Source organism: Vombatus ursinus, unplaced genomic scaffold (assembly GCF_900497805.2).
Source record: "Vombatus ursinus unplaced genomic scaffold, bare-nosed wombat genome assembly UNPS02014789.1, whole genome shotgun sequence".
Lineage (NCBI taxonomy): Eukaryota > Metazoa > Chordata > Mammalia > Diprotodontia > Vombatidae > Vombatus > Vombatus ursinus.
This window is the reverse complement of record NW_020954567.1, coordinates 9745495-9753944: the sequence shown is the minus strand read 5'-3', so window position 1 is coordinate 9753944 and position 8450 is coordinate 9745495.

Sequence of the window (8450 nt, the reverse complement as noted above, 5' to 3'; positions counted from 1 at the left end):
AAGAGAGTGAATTATCCTAAGTAACTAGTGGCATAAAAAGGGCTAGGATTTCAGATCATCTGAATTGAAATTCAGTTATTTTTTTTTAAAAAGCTAGGTCTCAGCCCCAAGTCCACAGCGTGCCCTCAGGGCAGCGGCTGCCTCCTGAGCTTCTGGCCCACAGACTGAGGGGGAATCGAGTGGCTGATCAGAGGGGGATTGCAAGGATCTCTTTGCCAGGGCTGAGGCAGAAATCTCTTGCTTTGCCCATGCTTGGATCTGGGTCCATTATTTCTTTGAGAATCCAGGAAGAATGAAGGCTTGGAAAGTCTTTGGATCAAATTTGGCAATTAGGCAGTCACTAGTAACCTTCAAGATAGAAATATCAGTGGCCTCATCAAGGCATAAGTTTGAGAATAAAAGTGAAGGATTTATTTCCTGTTGAAGAAAAGAAAACTGTTTGAGAATCTGAAAGGAAGATAAGAGAGATCCTGAGGATAAGGAAGGTGATTTTGTTCATCTTTTTTTTTTTTTAAAGATGGTAAGATTTGTAGGCAAAGAGATGTGAGAGGGGAGGGGTTGAGTAGTAGGGAAATGGAAAATAACTATGGGAGCAAAGTTCTAAGCAGATATTTGCAACTCGGGATCCATGAATTTAGTTTTTCCTTTAAATATTTTGATAACTGCATTTCAATAAAATTGGCTTCCTTTATAATCCTATGGATTTTGTTTTATGTATTCAAAACATTCTGAGAAGGGATTCATAGGTTTTAGCAGGTTGCCAAAGAGGTCCATGGCAAAAATAAAATAAAATAAAATAAAGGTAAAGAATTTCTACTCTAGAGGATGGAGTTTGTTTAAGAGTGCACAGAACCATAGAATTTCTGAGCTAGAAGAGATCTTACAGAACACTCCATCTAACGCCTTCATTTTACAGATGAGAAATCAAAAGACGATCAGAGAAGTTAAATGACTCACCCAAGATCACTCAGAGAGTGGGTGGCAGAACCGGGATTAGAAGTCCGATTTTCTAACTCCAAATCCAACAGTTTCTCCACCATTCAGAAAGTGGAGAGGTTAATTTCAGAAAGGAGGAGATACAGAAGACTGGATATTTTGAGACAAAGTAGATTTGGAGACAAAGTGATTTGAAATATTTCTTTTAGATTAAAAAATTCCTCTCAAAGCAGGAAACAATTGAAAGAATCATTGAAAAGTGTGCTATCTTCTTTGTAAAATGCTCAGAGAGCCTCGCACAAAATCAGTAATGCTGTTTTTAAAGAGGCTTAAACCCTTGGTGTAGTTCTTCTCAGAACCACCATGTGGTATTGTTGCATAGTCCATAATAACTAGTGCATTTCCCAAACTGCAGCTTTCCCAAAGCAGTCTGATCTAAAGGGATCAAGTCTAGGAGTTCTCCTCCAAAATCTAATCTTAGTGAAAACCTTCAGCTTAGGAGATAGAAGAGCTTAGGATAGCAACAACAGCAACAAGTTTTTGGAAAGGGGCTGTGTCCTGAGATTTCCCAAGAGGCCAAGGGAGGAACACATTCAATTATACATTTAGATAACTACTGACCAAATATATTTATGTATTTGTAGGGAAAAATAGGGCAGAGTTGCTGATTTTATTGCCTCATGAAAAAGAAATATATAAGGCTTCACAGGAAACTATCAACTATCTTCTGTCTCAGGTCCTAGTCAGGGGCAAGAAATACCATAGTATGCAAAACGATCATGGGATTATCAACATAGAGTTAGAGGAGACTTAAGAGGCATCTAATCCAACCGCCTTATTTTGGTTGAGAATATTTCTCTTAGTTGTCTAAATGTCTTCAATATCAAAGCATTGTCTGCCATATTCATAAAAGTATATGTATTTGTATACACGTGTGTACACACACACACACACACACAGAGTCCACTGCTTCTCTTCTTATTCCAGATGTGTTCTTTTTTTGGTGCCAAAGCTTTTCAATTTCACATAATCAAATGAATCTGTTGGATCTTTTGTAATTGCCTCTATCTCTTGTTTGGTTAAGAATTAACCCCGAACCCATAGCTGTGAAAAGCATACAATTTGTTTCTCTTCTAACATTTCTAATACCTTCATTTTACAGATGAGGAAACTGAGGCCCAGGGAAATGGCTTGCCCAAAGTCACATAGCCCTGTAACTCCAAAATCCAGTTCACTTTCCACCATACTACTTAGTCTTTAAGAGTATGCTTAATCTTGGGGGCAGCTAGGTGGTGCAGTGGATAGAGCACTGGCCCTGAAGTCAGGACAACCTGAGTTCAAATCCAGCCTCAGACCAAACACTTGACACTACCTGTGAGACCCTGGGCAAGCCACTTAACCCCAGTTGCCTTAAAGAAAAAAAAAAGAGTATGCTTAATCTACTTCCATGTATTTAGAGGTTATAGATTCATTGAAGTCATGTCCTATCAGGTCTTCATTTATAAAACCTCTGAGGTAGGTGTCAGGGAAAGCAATATGGTTGAGTGCACTGACTAAACACCAGAATTGACTTCAGGATCTCTTCTGTATCAGACTCTGGCTTACTTTTGTGTCTTCTATCCTGGGAAATCCTTCTCTTCTTACTCCTGCCTCTTAGAAATGCAGAAGATACATCCCTCACTTCCTTTAAGATGCAGCTCAGCCACGATTTTCCACATTAAGCCTTTCCTAATCCTCCAATGCTAGTGCTCTTCCCACCAAAGTATCTTGTATTTAACTACTTTGTATATATTTGTATGTATTAATTTACACTTATGTTGTACATAGTCACGCACGTGGAACATGAGTTTCTTATGAGGAAATTCTTTCATTGTACATGTATCTCTGGTGTCTAGCATGGTAGGATAGCAACTGGCGCATAGAAGGCACTTAACAAATATTTGCTGACTAATTCTAGAGTTTCTGTGCCTCAGTTTCTCCATCTGAAAAAGAAGAAAATGACACTTCACTTCTCACTTGGAGAAGACTTAGAGGAAACATGATGGTTATCTTGAAATATTTGAAGGGCTGTCCCATGAAGAGAGATTAGGCTTGTTCTATTCAACCCCAAACAGCAGAACTGGAAGCAACAGGTGGAAGCTACAAAGAGGCAAATTTCTGCTTGATATCAAGAAAGACTTTGTAATGATTAATATAATAGCTAGTATTTATGTAGCACTTTGAATTTTACAAAGTACTTTACAATTATTACTCATTTTATTCTCACAACAACTCTGGGAGGTAGGTGCTATTATTATCTCTATTTTATAGATGGGGGAACTGAGGCATATAGATTTAAATGGCATGCCCAGGATAATACAATAAGTATCTGAGGTCACATTTGAACTCAGGACTTACTGACTCAGGTCTACTTACTAGCTCCAGGGCAGCTAGGTGGCATAGTGAATAAGTACTGGTCCTGAAGTCAGGAAGACTCATCTTCCTGATTTTGAATCTGGACTCAGACACATACTAGTTGTGTGACCCTGGGCAGGTCACTTAACCCCATTTGCCTGAACTTCCTCACCTATCAAATGAGCTGGAGAAGGAAACCACTCCAGTATTTTTGCCAAGAAATCCCCAAATGGTATAATGAAGAGTCAGACACGACTGAATAACGACTGAACAACAATTGAACTTACTGGCTCCAGGTCCAGATCTCTTTCCTCTATGTCACCTAGCTAGCACCTCTAGGCTAACCAAAAATGTAATGAAGTATTGGTTTCCCCCTCACTCTAGGTCTTCAAGTTAAAATTGGATGACCACTTGACATCTATGTGTTCCAAGGGATTTCCACTTAGGTGAAAATTGCACTAGATGGCCTCTGAGATCCTTTCCAACTCTGCTTTTCAATGATTTTCAGAGTTCTGCCTAAGGCATTGGCCCTGAGTATTGCAAAGACATAGTCCTGTCCTCTGAGCTCACCAACAAGGTGGACAACGCTACTCCAAACAAGTAAGTAGAGTGCGTGCACGAGCCAAAGCCTTTGATCAACAGTAGTGAGTAAACCAGGCACTCGAATCATGACACCAAACGCATGGGGGGGTAAGTGCAGTTTGGGGAGCAGCTAAATCACAACTAAAATCAGAGGGGGAAGAAAAGGAAAACTGCTGTAAATGGGTGAGATTTTTAACACACCACGTAGAGGATGTGCTTTGAACTCCTTTTCAGCAGGTGTTGGGTAAAGAATTGTTATTAAGTAATTTCATGGTGGGGGAAGACTTGATTTAGCAATTCCAATAATAATGGCATCGACAGCTAATGTTTGCATAATGTCTTCCATTTGAAAATGTGCCATGCACGTGTGAGTGAGGGCTTGCTAAATGCTTGCGGATAATGACCAGGAGGACCCCGTGAATGGAAATCACCTTTGGCACAGAACCTGTCAGTTTTCCCATGAGCATCATGTGCTAGAGAAGGAGGTGAAGGATGCTGTGTCCAATTAACAGCAGGCTGAGTATTTAGAGCCGTAATAACAATTCTTTCAACAGCAATGTGGAAGGGGTTTAAGAGCTGACACTACAAGGCTGTACCTCCACACTGTCACTCATCCAGATAAAGACTGAAATATTCAGTCAATCATCGAGAGATTCTGTCTACATGACATCAAACATCTGGAGGGTGGAATGTTTCCAGTTTTCTTCAGGATGTTTGGTGCCGTGTAGATGCCTTAATCTACTCAACAACTCAACAAACATTTACTTACCACTGCTACGTGCAAGGCGTTGTGTCAAGCATAAGGAATCCAAGACAGAAACCAAATGAATGTCTCTCTTGGAGGCATTCAACAGACACAGGTCTGATCATGCCATTCCCTACTACAAGAAACTTCACTGTTTCCTCATGTAATAATAATGACAATTATCATTATGTGTTACACATGTAATTACATGTAATAATAATTATTAACATTATTACCTATATAATATTTGTGATAATAATAATTGTACTAATGATTGTTATTAATAATAGCAATCATAAGGGCTAGTGTTTATCTAGTACTTTAAGATTTTCAAAACATTTTACTAATGTCTCCCATGTATCTTCCTCATGTAATGGGGAATGATGATAATTATTATATGTTTTACACATATACTTATATGAATGATTATTTTTAACATTATAGTGGCAATAATATTTATTGATATTAATAATTACACTAATTGTTCATGATAGCAATAATGGTGGCCAATATTTATTTAGCACTTTAAGATTTTCAAAATACTTTACAAATATGTCATTTGATTCGCCTGCCCTGTGAGTTAGATGCCTGCTATTTAATTCCCATTTTACAGATGAGGAAACTGAGGCAGACAAAGGTTAAGTGATTTGCCCAGGATCACAGAGCTAGTAAGTGTCTAAGGCAAGATTTAAACTCATGTCTTCCTGACTCCGGGTCCAGCACTCTACTGCTGGTACTGCAAGATAAAATATAATCTCTTGATCTAGACTTTGACTAACCTTCCAGGCCTCATTTCACACTAACTCCTTTTGCACACCAGTCAAACTTAATTATTCCATGTTCCCGTTTCTTAATAGTCTCTCTCCCATCTCTTTGGATTTGTACCTTCCAACCCATCTACCCCTATTCCATGCTGGGGGTAGTCTCCATCCTACATCTTCAATAGAAGATAGAATAGAATAGAATAGAATAGAAGATAGAATAGAATTCTTCTCTTCTCAACTACCCAAGCCAGTGTGCGGAGGAGGGGCAGGAAGGAGAGCAACATTCAGCTTGGAATCACAGGACCTAAGTTTGAATACTAGCTCTGAAATGTAGTAATAACAATACCTAGCAATTATAGAGTGCCTACTATGTGCCAGGCACCTCTCAACAACCCTTCAAGGTAGGTGTTATTATGATCTACATTGAATTACTTGAGGAAACTGAGGCAAACAGATTAAGTGACTTACTCAGGGTCACACAGCTAGAATCTGAGGTCAGATTTGGACTCAACTTCCTGACTCCAAGCCCAGTGCTGTCTACTCAGTACACCATCTAGCAGGTTTCTTGTGCCAGTATCTGGTATATCCTAAATGCTTCCCTGATTCTCTTCCCTTTTCCTTTCCAAATTTCTGAAGCCTTTTTGCTTGACTGCTTCTAAGGAAGTACAATATATAGTTATTTGTGTATATCAGTGGTGTCACACTCCAATAAAAATGACTCTCTGCCATCAGCATGTTGACTTAGAGAACCACAAATTAAAATAATATTGTATTGTATTTTTATTTATTTTAAATATTTCCCAATTGTATTTTAATCTGGTTGGGTTTGCAGTCACAAGGGTGATTCTTGAGCAGGGAGATTGACATCTCTGGTGTACATGACTCATTTTCCCAACTAAAATGTGAAGCCTTTGATGGCAGGGATTCTGTGCTTTTCTTTTTTATCTTCTCCTAAATATCTAACAGGGATGGGAAATCTGCAGGCTCCAGGCCACATGTAGCCTTCTAGGTCCTCAAGTGTGGCCTTTGAACCGAATCCAAACTTCACAGAAAAAGTTTGGATTCAGTCAAAAGGACACACTTGAGGACCTAAAGGGCTACACGTGGCCTGGAGGCCACAGATTCCCCACTTGGGAATACAATGCACTTCATACAGTAAGTGTTTAATAAATGTGTCTTGTATTTAATTTTTGAATTCATAAGATCAAGGATAGGGACTGGACCTGAGATATCATTGGTCTAGGGGACTTCTAGAAGAGGAAATTCCTTCTGAGAGTGAACATCTCTTGATGAGAGTATCTCCCTTGTAATTTTAATTTCAGAGAGATACCCATAGTAGAAGTGTAAAATATATAGTTTATGCTTCTCCCCACACTTCCAAATTGGGTCAGAACCAGAACCAGATGTCACTGGGAAATATTTAACAAGATAAGTAAAAATATAATAGAACATAGATAGTGTTAATATATGGTTTTCTGAGTCAATATGGTCATCGATACAAGATCCACAGCAATCTGTTTCTATCTGATTTTGAGTCCTCTGGCCTAGAGTATTGAGAGGTTAAGTGACTTAGCCTATGTGTGAAAGATAAAACTTGAACCCGACTGTTCCTGGTTCTGAGGCTGGCTCACTGTCAGCAATTCCACTCTGCCTCCCTTGTGAAGTGATAGTTCCTCTCAAATGTCTAGATTTGACGCAACTAACCTTCAGCTTCACCAATGTGTCCCTTCAAAAATTTGTGAGATATTGGACTAGGGATTTAGGTGAAGTGGTAAAATCTCCCTCTCTGAAGAAGACATTGTGGTCCTGTGGGGGGAAAACACCTGATCTGGAGCTAAAAGACCTTGGTTTGAATCCAAGCTTTGTTACCTATTCTTGTGTGTGTGACCTTTAGAAAGCCACTTTGCTCCCTGTGCCTCAGTTTCTACATTTAAAAGACGAGGGGGTTGGATTCAAATCTCTTGCTTGAGTCTAGAATCTATAATCTTCAGAGCCTCCGAAAGCTAGGTGTAATCATTCTAAGAAGTATGGAGGATAAACTAAATGTGCCCTGAGAATTCCTTCAAGGTCTGTGATCTTCATTGTCAGAGTTACTCAGAAGTTTACTTCTAATCATTCCCATCACTTCTTATTAGACGTGGGTTTTCCTTCGGAGTCATTATAGAGGCTTCTAACATTTTCTTCCCCGTGACTTAAATGAGTCCTGCCAGTTTCTGCCCTCATTATCTAAGGTAAAGGCAGAGCCAACCCTTAAACAAATGTAGGGCTGAGTCAAATTACACCATGTGGGCCTTCTGACCCCATCATTTATTTATACATGGGTGAAATTAGGCTAAAATGAGCATCAAGCTTCAGAAAATCAGTCACTGAAGGGTATCAACCTGAGGATTGAGTGTTGAAGGAGGGGAAAGGTTGGACCCTGCTGGCTAGGAAGATGTCAGAGAGATGAAATCCATTTATGCCAGTGATAAAGGACAACGTCATAGGCCTGGATGGAGAGAACCTGCCTTGGACAAAAGGTGCAGCTAATAGTCCAAAAGGCTGCCTAAGGTGCCATGCTAGGCTCAGGCCAAGGTTAAAACAAAATTGAAAGGACCAGGCTGGAGATGCTAAAGAGATCTGTGAGGCAGTTGAGAGCCTAGGAAAAGTCAGCACAGTATGAGACAGAAATACAATAGGGTGGTAGCCGCTCAAAGCATCGGTGAAAGACCATTTGTCTCACAATGTCTCCATCTGAGTCATGCTTTATGTCAGCAGCAGGTTAGCCTCTACCATCCTTTCCTTTCTCATTGATGCTGGCTCTGCTGCGGGCTCACTTGGGGAAGGGTATAGAAGTAAGGAGGGAGGTAATGGGGAGACTGAATGATTTCACTCTTTTGCTTCAGAAATGATGAAGGATTCGGAGCTAATTGTATTTTAGCTTCAGATGTTATACAGCCCTCTTCTTTTCCCTTGCTGCCTCCCCAAGTTGCTGCACATCCCATAAGAGCAAAACCCCCAAAGTATAGGGCTGGGGCAATCACCCCAAT